The following is a 16194-nucleotide window of genomic DNA, read 5'->3' as shown; positions in this document are numbered from 1 at the left end:
AACCTATCAAAACCTATTGAGAATAGGAGTGTATTGGCCAAGTATGAAATTTGACACTCGATTGTACATTCAAAATTGTCAAAGTGTATGGCCAAGCCTCTAGTAGAACATGCAACCTTGTTTTGTATCATTATAGCACTCAAGAGAAGTAGCTATATTATAAGTTTCTTACAACAGATTCCATTTCCAGCGAGAATGTCAAAAACAAGGATTAAAATTATACAGGCGGAGGCTAAGTCTTATCAATTAATTGGTGATCAAATTGTATAGGAAATGCAATGATGATCAGTTACGGCTATGTGCTACCGAAAGAGAATATTTGCCAATATTACAAGAAGCCCATTCAAGATAGGCAAGAGGACATTTTTTGACAAATAGGATAGCTAAGACAATCATGTTCTCCAAAATTTGGTGGCCTACCTTGTTCATGGATATAGACGCTTGTGTTAGGCAATGCGACGAATGCCAACGAACAAAGATTCCAATAAAAAAGGACGAAATGCCACTAAGACCAATGACGGGAACTAGAGCATTTGCCAAGTGGGGTATAGATTTTGTAGGCCCTATTGCACCACCGGCTTATAGAAGTCATGCTGAGTATATCCTAGTCGCTACGGACTATTTGACCACATGGGTAGAAGTAAAAGCTACACTGAGAAATGACTCTAGAACTATTGTGCAAGTTTTGTATGAAAATATCTTTACTCGCTATGGTCTGCCTATTGAAATTGATGCATTTTGTCAATGAAATCGTTGATTATTTGGTGGATGAATTCATGGTGACACATAGAAAATCGGCTCCCTATCACCCACAAGCCAATGGTAAAGCGAAGAGCACCAACAAGATTCTGTGCACGGTTCTTACTAAGATAGTCAATGATAATAGATCCGATTGGGACCAAAAGTTGCACTCTGCCGTTTGGGCCTATAGAGTTGCATATAAACCTGTTTTAGGGACAACACCTTATAACATGGTGTATGGAATTAATGTGATACTTCCCATAGAATTTTCGATTCCCACATTAAGGGTAGCAAGAGTATTGGAGTGGACAGGTCATGAGTGGTCTGAACGGTTGATTGACCTTGAGAAACTCAATGAAACTAGGCTAAGGGCTGTTGTTTGCAGGCATCTACTCCCAGAAAAGACGAATGAAGCAGTTTCATGATAGGCGTGTCAAATCTAAAGACTTTGAAAAAGGAGATTATGTGCTGGTATACACACTTAAACAGAAAACCAAAAGACTAAAAAAGCAAGGAATGGGACCCTTTGTGATTGATTTTATATCACCCAGTGGTGCCATTAAGCTTGCAACATTAGATGGTCAAGAAATGCCAAATTGGATTAGTGGGTGTAGATTAAAGAAGTATTATTTTCTGCTAGCCCAAGAGAGGTTGGAACAAGCACATGCAGTCAGGAACAGACAGGGTTAGGTTTAATGACCATGTGGCCGACCGCCCATCATTAACTACTACTAATCCTAAGTGTACAGCTATACACTTGTGTGAGACATTAACACAAAGTAGAGTGTATATTGTGCCTAAGTGCATAAGATAGAAAAGAAAGAAAGGGGATAGAGTGTGTGTTGGGTCTCCCCCTCCAACCTATGTGTTTGGCTATGGTGGTGTGTGTGCGTATTCATCTTCCTCTTCCACTGTGCTCTTGGCTCCTCTCCTTCATCTGGTATCAGAGCTATTTCATTTCCAAAATCGCTTCCGTGCGTGCGCACTTTCAAGAGTGCAAATAGGGTTCCGACTTTGGCATCAACAAATTCAGCATTTTGAGAACATTTCAAGCAAGTGTCCTAAAGTTTTACCCCCCTTTTGGAGCCATTCGTGCCATCAGAAACCTCATTAAAGCTACGATTTAGGAGCTGCATTTATCAGCTCTCTTTTGGTAGTTTGTCTTGCGAAGCTTCCATAGCCCTTAAAGGTAACATTGTTGCAGTCTCTTCCATCTAGGAGAGCCCACGGCTCATTCGGGAGTGTGTAGCCTCTTTCGAACTGGCGTCATACACACACATAGAGTGGGAGTTTGACGGCATTGTCTTCTTCGACTATAGGTACAGATATAGGTACAGGTATAGGTACATAGAGTGGCTAGGTTAGCTTCCTCTGTGCTTCTCAGCCTCGATTTTGGCTTCCGCTATGGCATTGGCATCGACTCACAGGCTACAAGTTTCAGTGCTTGCGATATTCTGGTTCCAGTGTGGCAGCAGTTTTTTATGCATACATGCACATGTTGGCACTTTTGACAGTGATGAAGCTCTGTTGAGAGCAGTTTGACTCCCCGCAGGGATATTTCTTTGCATGCACATGCCTTGGCACCTATTTGAGTGTCGTGACAGACTTGTACATCTTTGTGGATAATGCCATTGTACGCTTTTGTGGAGCCATCTTTTAGCTAGTACGACAGTCCCGGCCATTTCTAAGACTTGGTCCGGATGATAGCCATTTTTCAGACTTGGCTGTACATTTTGCTGCATAACCTACATTGTTGAGGGTCGATAGAGTGAGGTTTTCATTGAGCTGGGGTATTTTCAAATGTGGAGATACCTTTGGTGATACAGGTAGTTGGAGCACCCCTTATGAGGCCTCGCTATAGGACATGTATAGAGTGGTATAGGTGCTTTTGATTGCCGAGTTGGTGGTCTAGTGTCAGTTATGATAGTGTATGCACCTTAGTTGGTCTCTATACATTGTGCTTTTGAGAGGCATTGCCCTCTTTTATGCTTTGTGAGTGACATACTTGGTCATTTTGTCTCGTATTTTGGTTGACATAGTCCCAAATACAAAGGAGACTCTGCCAAAAACAAAAATCCAAAATCTTTTGGTAGTTTTGTCACCATGTCTACTAGCAAAGACCATGACATTTATGACATAAAAAATTTGATGGCACTAATTTTCAGCTTTGGAAGTTGTCCAAAAGAAGCAAAAGTTCCTATTGCCTATGCAGCTAGAACTGAAGATATGCACATGACTCAGTTTCAGTGGGAGGAGCTTGATGAGCTATGCAGGTCTACAATTAGACTGCACCTTGGTGAGTCGGTGTACTTTTCAGTGTTATAATGCGAGATTGCTCATGCTTTATGGTAGAAATTATGTGACACTTACGAAAAGGATACGGCTAGCAATAAGGTTTTCATGATGCAAAAACTTTTCAACCTTCGTATGGAGTCAGCTAGCGTTGCCAGCCATCTCAACAATTTTGATTCTCTTTTTGCTCAGATTCGTACACGGCGCATGACCATTGATGATGAGATGAAAGCAGTCTTTTTGCTTTGTTCATTGCCACCCTCTTGGGATATTTTTTGCACAGCTGTTAGTAACTCTACTCCTAATGGTACGCTAAAATACGATGATATTACTAGTGCACTTTTGTCAGAGGAGATGCGTCGGAAGACCATGACTAGCTCGCATTATGGCGAAGCTCATTATGTGCAAAGGGATGATAAGAAACAAGGGCCGTTCTTTGCAACGTGAGTCCAAGAAAGACGGCAATAGAGATGCATCAAAGGGTGGATCAAAGTCTTGTGTAGTTGCCGCAATGTTCAATGCCATTATTGTGATAAGTTTGGTCACATAAAGAAGGATTATTATGCTTGGAAGCATGACAAAGAGAAGGGAAAAGATAAAGGCAAAGATCATGATTTTAAAGAGGAGAAACCAAAGAGTACGGTTATGATTGAAGAACTGAACATAGTTCAAGATGACAGTGATGTGCAAGACATTAATATGTTGAGTGAAAATAATGATGTCTTTTCGTATGATGCACAGGAAACTCTATCTTTGCAGAGTTCTATGCCATTTGAACTCCTTGTTAGTGGTGAAGTATCCCATGCATGGATTCTTGATTCGGGTGCTTTGTTGCATGTCACACCCCATAGGCATTGGATTGCTACATACAACAAAACCATTGGCTTTGTTACACTTGGTGACAGTTACTCTTGTGACATTGTTGGCGTAGGTGATATTGCCATGGTTATGGAAAATGGGGTGAAGTTTATCATCCATAATGTGCGCCATGTTCAAGCCTTGACACGCAATCTGATTTTCGTTGGATGTCTTGATGACTTGGGTTACAAAGTCACTTTTCATCAGCAGTCTTGGCATGTTGCGAAGGGTCATCTTATTATAGCACATGGTTCTAAATTTGGTTCACTTTATCCTCTGTATGTATCTAATAAAAACAATGTTTTTTTTGTAACCGAGCTGCCACCCGTTGCTTTGTGGCATAGCCGGTTAGGACATACATCAAAGAAGGGAATGGAGACACTCTCTCGCTTGGGCTACTTACTGTCTTTGTCATTTTTTTATTTTTCCTTTTGTGAGCATTGTCAATATGGAAAGAAAACACAGACACATCCTACACATTCTTTTGACAAAGAAAGAAAACTCTTAGAGCTTGTGCACAATGATTTATGTGGGCCTATGCCTTTTAAATCCCAAGGGGATGTGTCCTATTATGTTACATTCATTGACAGTGCAACACGGCATGTTTGGGTCTACGCCATGAAGTCTAAAGATGAGACCTTTTCTTGCTTCAAGAAGTTCTTATCTATGTTGAAACTCAGTCTGGACATAAGTTGAAAGCTTTGTGCTCAGACAATGGTAGAGAATATGTCTCCAAAGACTTTATAGAATTTTGTTCAAGTAGGGGAATTAAGCATGAGTTTACAGCTCCTTATACCCCTGCACAAAATGGTGTTGCGGAACAAATGAATAGGACCATCCAAGAGCGGATTATGTCTATGCTATCACAGGCTAATTTATCGCAAGTGTTTTGGACTGAAGCATTATACACAACCGTGTACTTGATCAATAGATCACCACATGCTTCATTACAGTTTTGTGTACCTGTGGAGTTATGGTCAATACATAAATTGTCTTATGAAAAACTCCGCACATTTGGCTGTGAAGCATATGCACATGTACCCAAAGAGTTGCATGCTAAGCTAGATCCTCCAGGAAATGCATCTTCATTGGCTATGGTGTAGATGGTCAATTTGGCTATCGTTTATGGGATCCAGAAAGTCTATCGGTGATCTGTAGCAATGATGTTGTCTTTAATGAAACTAAGATGCATAGACAACCAATGAAAGAGGTTGATTTTCGGAAAGTGACGTTTTTCGATGTATCACCTCCTGTCGAGACAGCTCCCGAGCCACTTACTACACAGACTAGTACGAGTTTTGATCAGTCCTGGAGATCTCAAAGAGTCTCACATCCACCAGAACGTTTTGTTCCAAGCATGGATTTTGTTTTGCTGACAGATAGTGGTGAGCCTTCTTGTTACAAAGAGGCTATGCTAGCCAATGATAAGGTTCAGTGGGAAGATGCTATGAAGAGGGAGCTCTCTAGTATTGCAAAGAACAAAACATGGAACTTGTTTCATTGCCAAAAGGTAGAAAAGAATTGCCTTGTAAATGGGTTTACAAGAAAAAGATTGACAATTACAAACCTCGTTTAGTGGCCAAAGGTTTCAAGCAAGAATATGGTGTTGATTTCCAGGAAATCTTTTCTACATTGGTGAAGATGACCAAACTAAGAATGTTGCTTGCTTTGGTTGCCACTGAAGATATGGAGCTTGATCAAATGGATGTCATTACATCTTTCTTACATGGTGATCTTGAGGAAGAGATTTATATGCAGCAACCTGAAGGGTTTTTGCTAAAGGGCAAGGAACATTTGGTCTGTAAGCTTCTGAACAGTCTCTATGTCTTGAAGCAATCATCCAGACAATGGTATCAAAAGTTTGATGCATTTATGCGTTCCCTATGCTATAAGCACAGTAATGAGGATCCATGTCTTTACGTAAAAAGACAACCCAATGAACAGCTTATTATGCTTATCCTTTATGTAGATGACATGCTTATTGCTGGTCATTCCAAGAAGGACATTGTTCACTTGAAAACCAAGCTGAAAAGACAAATTAACATGAAAGATGCGGATGAAGCCAATCACATTTTTGGTATGTGCATTACTCTTGACCATAAGAAGAGGTTGTTATATCTTTCTCAAAAAGAGTATGTGCACAAGGTTCTTGATCATTTCAACATGCAAAAGGGAAAGGCTTTGAGTACTCCATTGCCTATATTTGAAAGTTAGCAAGAACGACTGTCCCAAATATGTTGAGGAAAAAGCTACAATGGCTAAGGTTCCTTATGCTTCAGCTTGTGGTAGTCTCATGTATGCCATGGTGGCTACAAGACCTGACATTGCACATGCAATGGGAGTTATAAAAAAATTTATGGCTAACCCTGGTAAAAAGCAATAGGAAGTTGTCAAGTCAATTTTAAGATACTTGAGTGGCACTGCAGATAGACAGTTATGCTATGGTCGTGGAGAATCATCCATTCAAGGATTTGTAGATAGTGATTATGGAGCCTGTGTTGACATTCATAAATAAACAACAGGTTGGATTTTTACATTTGTTGGTTTTGCTATTTCTTGGATATCCGTTCTTCAAGACTGTACATCCATTTCTACCACAGAGGCAGAGTATGTTGCATTGAGTGAGGCTTGCAAAGAAGCTATTTGGCTTGCTCGCCTAGTGAAAGATCTTGGATTGGAGCAGTGTACACCAGTTCTTCATTGTGATAGTCAGACTGCTATTGCCTTGGCTAACAATCCAATGTTTCATTCTAAAACGAAACACACTGACGCGCGTTATCACTTCAGTTGTGAATGTCTGGCAAACAAGAGCCTTGATCTAGTGAAGATTCCTAAATCAGAGAACGTAGCATATGCACTCACTAATAGTCTCTCCAACCATCACTTTCAACACTGTCGTGAGTTGATGGGCATTGGGTGAAGTGTGGTTCCATTCTTATAATGGTCTCCCAAATTGGCCATCAAGTGAAAGAATGTTAGGTTTAATGGCCATTTGGCCGACCGCCCATCACTAATTGCTACTAACCCTAAGTGTACAACTATACACTTGTGTGAGCCACTAACACAAAGTAGAGTAAGTGCATAAGATAGAGAAAAAAGAAAGGGGGCACACAATGTGTGTCGGCTCTTCCCCTCCAACCTGTGTGTGTGGCTATGGTGGTGTGTGTGTGTGTGTGAGTGTGTGTGCATATTCATCTTCCTCTTCCTCTGCCTAAGTGCATAAGCTAGAGAAAAAGAAAGGGGGCACACAATGTGTGTCAGCTCTTCCCCTCCAACCTATGTGTGTGGCTATAGTGGTGTGTGTGTGTGAGTGTGTGTGCATATTCATCTTCTTCTTCCGCTATGCTCCCAACTCCTCTCCTTTAGGAAAGAGTGGCTAAATGAAAGCATCTTTTGGATGAACATAGACGGACTAAGCATTATAAAAAGAGGTCTAGACAATGTCACTTTACAACCATTGCAGAAGATGATGATAGTCTCGACCCTTATATTCTCACAGAATTGGGGGAAGAAAAACTATCCCTACATGCGCTTGAAAATTCTGGAGCACATTTGACACTATCAAGTGGAATGTCTATAAAAATATGCCTGGTATCATCTTACAACCAACGGCAAAACGCACATTTACAGACTTCAATGGGACTATCAGCACATCCTCAGGCTATGTGGAATTAATGATTTATATCAATGGATCTCTGTGTCCCCACAACTTTTTTCTTTTGCCACCTGACTCTCCAAACAACCAAATCATTTTAGGGACACCTTGGCAATGAACATACAAAGCCAACATTCATTGCACAGAGAATCAAGTCTATTTTACATCAGAACACAGGGTAAGAGCCATTGACTTTGCACCTTGGAGGACACCTTGTACATGTTCATCACAGGCACAACACAACCTTTTGATAAACCAAAAACCAAGTTAGTTGTACAGATAGAAGAGATATCAGCCATCTTCTTGAGATACTCTTTCTCTCTCAAAGTGAGTTGCAATGGTTGAGGAGCTCCTTTGAGTACAAGTCCTCAAAACGCAGTAACCTGTTCTTACACCTCAACCCAATGCTCTAGAAATTGAAAAGCGAGTTCATACATTAGTATCCTCTACAATTCACATCAGAGGCACAAGACCAACCACACAACAAGGTTGGCTACCAAAGATTCAACCCAAATCATCACAAGAAACAAAGCCTAATCCTACGCCATGGAAACCAATACACCACAAGCGTCATACAGTACAGCATATTTGGATTCCTAAGAACACTGCCACTTCAATGAACATTACATATGGGTCCCCACGACCAGGCTACAATCCACCGATCTTACTTAAAAACCAACAGTCTAAAGCAATGTCTCGGCAAAGAAAACCCAAGCCCAACCCACCACCCATCAGCAACAAACACTCCATACTTTACAAATGGCAACCCAAGGTTTTGACCACATCATCAATAGCCACTGACGTACCCACATCTGTTCAAAAAATTGACAAAAGGTATGTGTGGCATCCGAAATGAAAACAACCTCAATTGTTAACGCCACCCATACACAAATCCCCAACTATCCAACAGTGAGACACCATGCTTCAATGCTTCCTTTATGGCATAAGCTCACTTTCACCACAACAACTTATCCTCATCAACAAATTCCCTTAAAGCACCTTGCTTTAAGACCCGCCTCTTGCACAGCATAATTTTTTTACATGCATAACAAGGCCACCGTACAGGGCCATGCATTAGCATGACTTTTGGACCCATGCACACAGCACCCTTGGACACAACTATCGTCCGGGAGGACTCCATCTAGGGAGGGGGGGGGGGGGGGGGGGGGGGGAGGGGAGGCCTTCCAACTGCAAAACCAACAAAGACATCAATAGCATAGGCAAAAGGGCAGTGTTTTTTAAATTTTGGGATATTTTGCGTTTAATTTTTAAAATTTTACCCATTTATATTCTTTCCTGCCTTTAAGAGATGAGAAATATAAGAACAAGGGACAAACTCCAGAAATGAGCCCTTAGGTGTGAGTACAAGTGTACAGATGTAAATAAAACATATCTTTAGTATTTTAGCTAGTTTTTCTTTTTTATCTTGATTTATATTGATTTTCTGAGTGATTTAAAAAAAAAAGGGGGGGGGGGGGGGGGGCATAAGTCACTTTTCTATTTCAGGCTCAGGAGCCCACATCCATAAGCAAAAATAGAGTTCAAATGACCAAGTTATGACCCAAAACGGTTAAAAGCGAAAACCGTCTTTTTTTAACCATAGAGGCCAGTTTGGTAAAAGTGATGGATTTTGGCCATACGATGTCCGTTTCCAGATTTTTTTCGACTCCTTGGTCGTCTAATATATGAGATAGGACTAACTGGGAAGTTATGACAAAAAGTAGTCCGGGAGCCCAAGGTATGTATAGTCAATGGCCCTTCTCATTTCTACTTTGAGAGAGTGAGAGGGAGAGAGCTAGAGCTATTTTGGAGCGCACCTTCGACGATCTGCTACATCCTACACACAACACCATTTGAAGATAGCTATATGAGAGGTATGATCGGCTCCTAGTACTCTACATTTCAATGTGATTGTAGGCAGAAATGGGTGGGTAGAAAGCTAGGTTAGACCTAGGACGGGCAAATCACAAAGTGATTGCCTACACACTCCAAAGTGACCTAACCCTGACCAAAACTTGTAGGCAGGATGCCCATAGGTAGACTAACATAACCCTAACCTCAAAACTCAAAAAAAGGCTCAGGAAAAAGTCACCCAGCAGAAAATCATGATTTTTCCCTTAAGCCGGATGGACCCCAAATTCAATACACGGCTTCATCAACATATTGCCAACAGCTTTTGTTAAGTGGCATCAAGAGTTGACAAGATTTAGGAAATTTTTACTCAAGAAACGTCCAAAGTCCACGCAAAGCGTCATCTTGACCCACGGGGCTCCAAAGCTGTCAGAACAATGCAAGAAGTCACACGGCATGTCTCAAGGACATCCACAACAAGTGGGTAATGATGCATTGCACCAAGCAATAGCCGACATGGCCATTTCAGAGAAAGTGTCACTTTCAAAGTGTAAAATTTTCACAAACTATTTCCAACAGCTCAACTAATGGTATGACCACATCAAAGTCATCCCAAGGAGTACATGGACCTGTATGAATGCTTGCATGTGTGTTTTTAAGTATAATTTATGCTAGTAGGTAAAAAATCATGATTTTATACCTACTACACTATGTAGTAAGGCAAGGTATGTTTTGAAGTGACCAGCATGATCAAGGCCCTAAGAACTTAAACATCCTCCACCAAGTTTCATAGAGATTGGACATCTCTAAGGGGCTGTGGATAGCCTAACAGCCATGTCAGAATTAGAAAAAAGTGGACCAGGATCCCTAGACAAGTTAAAAACCAATGTGACTTAACCAATGGTGTTCTCTAAACATAATGAACCTCCTCACCAAGTACCATCACATTCAGAGTTTAAATATATCCTATTAGAAAAAAATCTCAATTTTTTCCTGACCAAAGAAACCAGGCAAGGGGTGGAAGTTTTCATCTCACCATCAGATTCCCCTAGTCTTAAAAACATTATCTACAAAGTTTGGTGGAAGAAAATTTTGCAGAGATGCTCAAATTATACTATTTTCCAAGTTAGAAACAGAGAAAAAAGGTCAAATACAACTACAACTGTCCATTTTTTGAATGCTCTTAGAACATCGGGGACAACATATACACCAAGTTTGGAAACCAAAAGGCATCATATGTAAGATTTGGATAAAATTATGATTTGTTCCCATCTACTGTAATAAGAAGCAAAAGGAGTTTTTCAGGTGTTCACATATGATCATCATGGTGTAAAAACGATATTCCCAAAGTTTGAAGCAAAACCAAGATCATTCAAGGCCCCCAATGACCACAGACACTCTGTGAGAGACCTGAAAGTGCTCCCATTTTCACACCAAAAGTCCAAGTTCAGCTACAGGGTTCTACATTGTCTTAAAATCATGCCAGGAAGTCTGTGGAGCACATCTATAAAGTTAGATTTGGAAAATCATTAAAAAAATATGAAGAACAAGGACCAGAAGAGCAGTTACAAAGTCAGAATGTGATCCAAAATCTAGTCTATAAGTCCAAACTCTTTAATATTTGGACAAGGTGCCTAAATATCAATATACATCAGGGATGTACAATCACATAAGGGAAAAAGCTACAAAATCACCTAGCTAGGAAAAAATCATGATTTTTTACCTACTTTGCATGAATGAATTTTTTTTCCACATGTGCTTGTTTTGCATGGTTTGTGTGCATGAAAGGAGCCTGTTGAAGTGTTTTTAAAGGTCAACCAAAGTCATTAGAAGCTGCACCAATGCTAGATTTGCTCTGAAAGTCACTAAAAATGCTACTTCTTGTAATTACATCTTTTCAAGATCCACGAAGACTGAGAAAACTCTACCTAAGAGGTTGGGTAAAAAGAGGAAGCTAGACTCAATGCCTCCATATGTCATACTCCGAGAGACGCTCAAGGAAGCATCTACTTTCCTAGACAAAGACATGTTACAAGTAGAAGGCGTAGTCATCTATGAGGGAAGGTATGGGACAAGGCTGGCAACCACATCACAATACATATGATCCATGAGGAGCTCTACAGAATGTTCAATAAAATGGATATAGCCACCACCTTGGAGACATTATATTTACTAAATTATTTCAAGAAGCATCCTTGCAGCATAGATATCAGAAGAGCTCACGAAGTCTTGACCAGCATCAAGGAAGATGCACACAAGAAGATTTAGAAATTTTCTCATGTAAGAAAAGGGAATCTTTTACAGTGTTTTTCATACAATGAACAACATCATGAGCTTCTGCTCGAGAGGCACCGCATACCTAGCTAGGTACGATTGGGGGCAGAGGACCGCCGGCCCCCCCACCGGGCCGGCAGTCCCCTGCCCCCAATCATACCTAGCTAGGTATGCAGTGCCTCCCTCACCGAAGCTCATGATGTTGAGGTAAGATTCACAATGTGGGAATTATTGTGAGAATTTGTCCAAAACTTCTTGTGATGGCACAGCGGAAATCTCAAGCTTGCCAGAATTAGCCGATGAAGAGATAGAAGTAGTCCAAGTGCACATCACCCATGAGATGATTGCTGAGGCACTGGACCTATCCAATGAAGGCACTCAAAGAAAAGATTTGGAAACAGATGTCTTCACCAAAAAAGGTTCAGCAGCAGCTTTTTCAAATCTAGTATGCAAGAAAATAGAGACACCATTCAGATTATTCATGCAGTGTCTAATGTTTGAAGACAAGCGACCAAGCCACTTCACAACCCCCAACCATGCGGTAGCAGTCAGCTATACGTGGGCAACTCAAATTCAAAGACCAGTGACCGCGGATTGCTCACAAAGAAGGGAAACAAGGAGAGCATCAGCTACCTCGAAGCTTCTGAAGTCTTAACCCAGATAGCATACCAAGCCATTGGAATGTCTCACAAGCTCCCTGCAGTTCCTTCTCAGAGAATGAATGGCTTTCCTACAAAGAGGAAGATGAGTTGGAGGTGATTCAAGGAGAGTTCTCGAGGACCCGATGGACCAAACGCAAACTAGAGGAAGAGAAGTAGGATAAGGGAAAGAGGACCATGGATGCCAAACAGCAAGAGAAAGAGGGCATGGCCCAGTGGGAGGCCAGGGCTTGAAAGATTGGCCGAAGCATTTAAAAAACAATGTGTGGATAAAGGAGATTTTGAGGAGAAGTGGTTCCCAGAACACTTAAAGCACGGACTCCAAACAAAAAATCATGTACTTCCAACAATCACAGCTATAGAAGCCCTTGATTGGTTGTATGCAGAGTATGAGCAGGAAAAGGAATTTTAGAGACTGGCTGATGAGCAGGCAAAAAATGCAGAACTCAAATCAGAACATGGGTCTGCAAATGACACTGCAAGTGATAACAGCAAAAGCTCAAAGGAAGAGTCTGACTCCGAATCAGACGGTGAAGAAGATCACAAAGGAGATAATAAGTGAAAAGAGAAAATAGAAAGCAAGGAGACGAAGCAAACACCCTCTCCTCACCACTCCCCATTACCCCCGATTAACCCATCTCCTGAAAGACAACCACAAGAGGGAAGTTTTGAATAACCAGACCTGGAACCTCAGGACATGGAGTTAAACCAAAAAGACAAACAAATACAAGAGGGAAGACAGGTTAGGCTACCGGCTGAGGGTATTAGCACGGCACCACATCAATGGCATGACTGTTACCAGCAATTACAACACCTGACAAGACATTTGTACCATATTGCAGTTCAAGGTCATGCTCATATTGAAAGCTTATGACATGCATAATATGTTGGTAGCTCAGCTAAAAGATTCAATGGTGGAGGCTCATCTAGTTAGGCACCAGCTGGAGAAATTGGATCAGGAAATGACTCAGAGATGAAGTGACGGATGCTAAGGAAGAGAGGAAAAAGAAATACCAAGAGCTCTGCAAAGCCCATAATGTTCATATGGAAGATCTGGATGTTATCTCCACTCAAAATAAATTCATTAATGACTTAGTAGTCGTGAAAGATGAAGTGGAAAACAAGCCAGCAATAGCTGAAGCAGAGTTGGAACACAAAAATGATGAAATTGCATCGCATAAAAGAATGATAGAAACAATCAAAGCCAACCCAAAAGTGGCTGAAATGTCAGAAGGCAAGGCCATCAACCTCTACTGATGTTGAGCAGAGGGTAAAACAGCTAGAGAGAGCTCTACAAGTAGAAGAACTGATGAGGCTAGATGCAATCGCATTTGCCATCACCAGAGAAGAAGAGATGCTAAAAGAAAATGAGGATCTCAAGAATGAGAACGTTTCTCTCAAAGAAGAAATTGAGAAGCTGAAGACCATGATGAATGATCATCAAGAGCAATTATAATTCCGACCATACATCTCTCCACGGCCTCTGATCTACAAACAACAGTAACAGAGGCGGGAGAGAGTTCACAAGTTCCTCAAGGAAATACAACCCCTTCTGTGCCTACAGAATTTGAAAAAATAGAAGACATTGAAGCTAACAATAAGGCTAAGAAGAAAGTTGTAGCAGAATTTGTAGTGGACCGGCAAAGACACTGTGGGAGAACACCCAAATATTGACAGATAAGCTTATTGAAGAGCTCGGGCATAATAGAACTTCTAAAGATGAAATCCATTGGCAAAAAGCCATGGAATGGGAAGTGCGGGTCCTGCACTTAGTCAATATTCAGATTCTTCAACCCGCACAACTCAATGAAGACTGGTATGCACGCCACCTCCCTTTGCCTCTGATAAGGTATGAGTGTCTTTGCAAAAAGGCTGCTATTACCAAAGAGATGGCAGAAGTTCCACCACCAGCATCGACAGAACCTAAGTGGCGGCTAGCATGGCTCAACAATCATCCCCAGTATCATATTCACATGCTGCAAGCACTCTTCAAACTCAGGGATGATGTATGTTTTTGCCCAGTAGCCCATGTCCGTACATGGCAGCAGCATGAAGAGCTCTCAAAGAAACAAAAAAATTGGTTGAATTATCCTTCTCTGCCAAGACCAGATCTCACTGAAAAGACCAATTAGAAATATATGCTTCATGTGCTCAATGAGGCCATTATTTTATTTGAAGGGTTACCAGATCTTTCTTGTCAGATGATGAGGAAGATATGCAGAATGGTGATAGCATGTATCACCATGTACCACCAGCCCCAAGTCTCGAATACACCATGGATGTCTTATCTGGAAGGCAATAGGGGGCTAGAATATGATTTGAGCAAGCATCCAGATGAGAAGATTATCCATGGGTTCTTTGCCAAACTAATGTTTATGCCATCATATTTCTTGAATACGTTTGAGGAGGCATTCTACACAGGTCTCTTCACACTCGGTACAAAGATCTTTGGATCTAAAGTCACGGACCTTAGTACAAGGTTTGTCAGTTACCATGCAATAGAACTGCAACACCAGCTGTTTGCCCAGCTCTCTTCAAGCACAGATAAAGAAGCAGCCAAAGAATACCAACAAGGACTTCAACTACTTGTCTATCGAAAAATGCTTTGACACAGTCATGTAAGGGACGACATGATTTAGGAGAGGGGAGTGTTGAAAGATGCCAACGATTGATGCGGATGTAGCAGATTCAAACCCTACATCCCTAAGTCAAAAGTGTCAAGCTGTTGTAATTTATGATGTATAGAATTTTTCGGATTTAACCCATTAGTTTATTGTCATCTTTTTTCCAAGCGGATTACTGAGCCAAGGACTTCCAAATAGTACTTAACAGAAATACATATCAAATGGTTTAGTTCCCATCATTTTTTGGACCATGTATGCCCCTTGTACATTGAAACCCTTAGCTAGGGTATAAAAGGCACTTTTGTAAGGGTTTTGAGGACAATTCATAATATAGAAGAGTTTTGGGAGCTTATCTCTGTACGTTGTCACTTCTCTCTCTCCCGCCATATTTGTTTGCTTGCACCGCACCGCATGGTGGTCCAATCGTGAAATCAAGAGCACCAGCGTAGCCACAACAAGAGCGTCGCATGGATAGCTACATTGCGAACATAGCATGAACGTCGAGCATCATCGTCTACAACATTCAAGGTGAGTTACCCGTGAACCGAGCATCAAAATTGCATTCCACCACTTGTTGTGGATTCCCCACGGTTAGGAGCACCTTTAGGTTGCATTTGTTTCAGATTTTAGTGACCTGTAAAATCCGGGTCTGCATAAAATAGCGTTAGCTCTTTGCAACCTAGAGCACGAGAGGATTCTTGCTTGCTACAAGCACTTGGGATACAGATCTGCACCAGATTTGACATGTATGATCTACTTACCTTCCTCAACACGTGTATGTAAGCAACAAAGTACAAAAAACACCAAACAATCCACGTCAATCAAAATCAATCTTGAGAATCTGCAATTTTTTCTAAGGCCATTAGAGGGGGTAAACGCACTCCAAATTTAAAAATATTTGGTTAGGTCAACAAGCCAAAAGCTTTCAATCCATGTCAGCACAGTGTGATTTGGTGGTGGAACATGGATCGTGATCCATGTTCCCCAACCTCTAAATTCAAAAAGATTTCTCATGTAACATGCCAAAGACAATACCTACCAACTTCTGTAAAAATAGTGAGAAAAGTTGCTCCAACATGGATCGCGATCCATGTCACCTAACACCTCATAATGGAACCAAGAGTTGTCGACAATTAGATCAAGGCTTGGGAAATCCAATCCTCAAATTTCATACAAAGTGGACACTATCAATCTGAAAATGGTCATTTGCACAAGAAAAGGAAAATTTTGCAAACCCCTC

General features: G+C 41.1%; 1 long non-coding RNA gene across 1 annotated transcript; it reads right to left on the bottom strand.

Moving 5' to 3' along the window:
* Nucleotides 1-15038: 15038 nt before the first annotated feature.
* On the bottom strand, nucleotides 15039-15949 carry LOC147459907 (uncharacterized). The gene is made up of 2 exons (XR_015187738.1): nucleotides 15716-15949; nucleotides 15039-15603 (listed from the first exon to the last, which is right to left on the bottom strand). It is a non-coding gene; the product is annotated as an uncharacterized LOC147459907 (long non-coding RNA).
* Nucleotides 15950-16194: the final 245 nt, after the last annotated feature.

This window comes from Adiantum capillus-veneris, chromosome 4 (genome assembly GCF_014529385.1).
Source record: "Adiantum capillus-veneris isolate H3 chromosome 4, ASM1452938v2, whole genome shotgun sequence".
Lineage (NCBI taxonomy): Eukaryota > Viridiplantae > Streptophyta > Polypodiopsida > Polypodiales > Pteridaceae > Adiantum > Adiantum capillus-veneris.
This window is presented reverse-complemented; position numbering and strand designations above follow the sequence as displayed.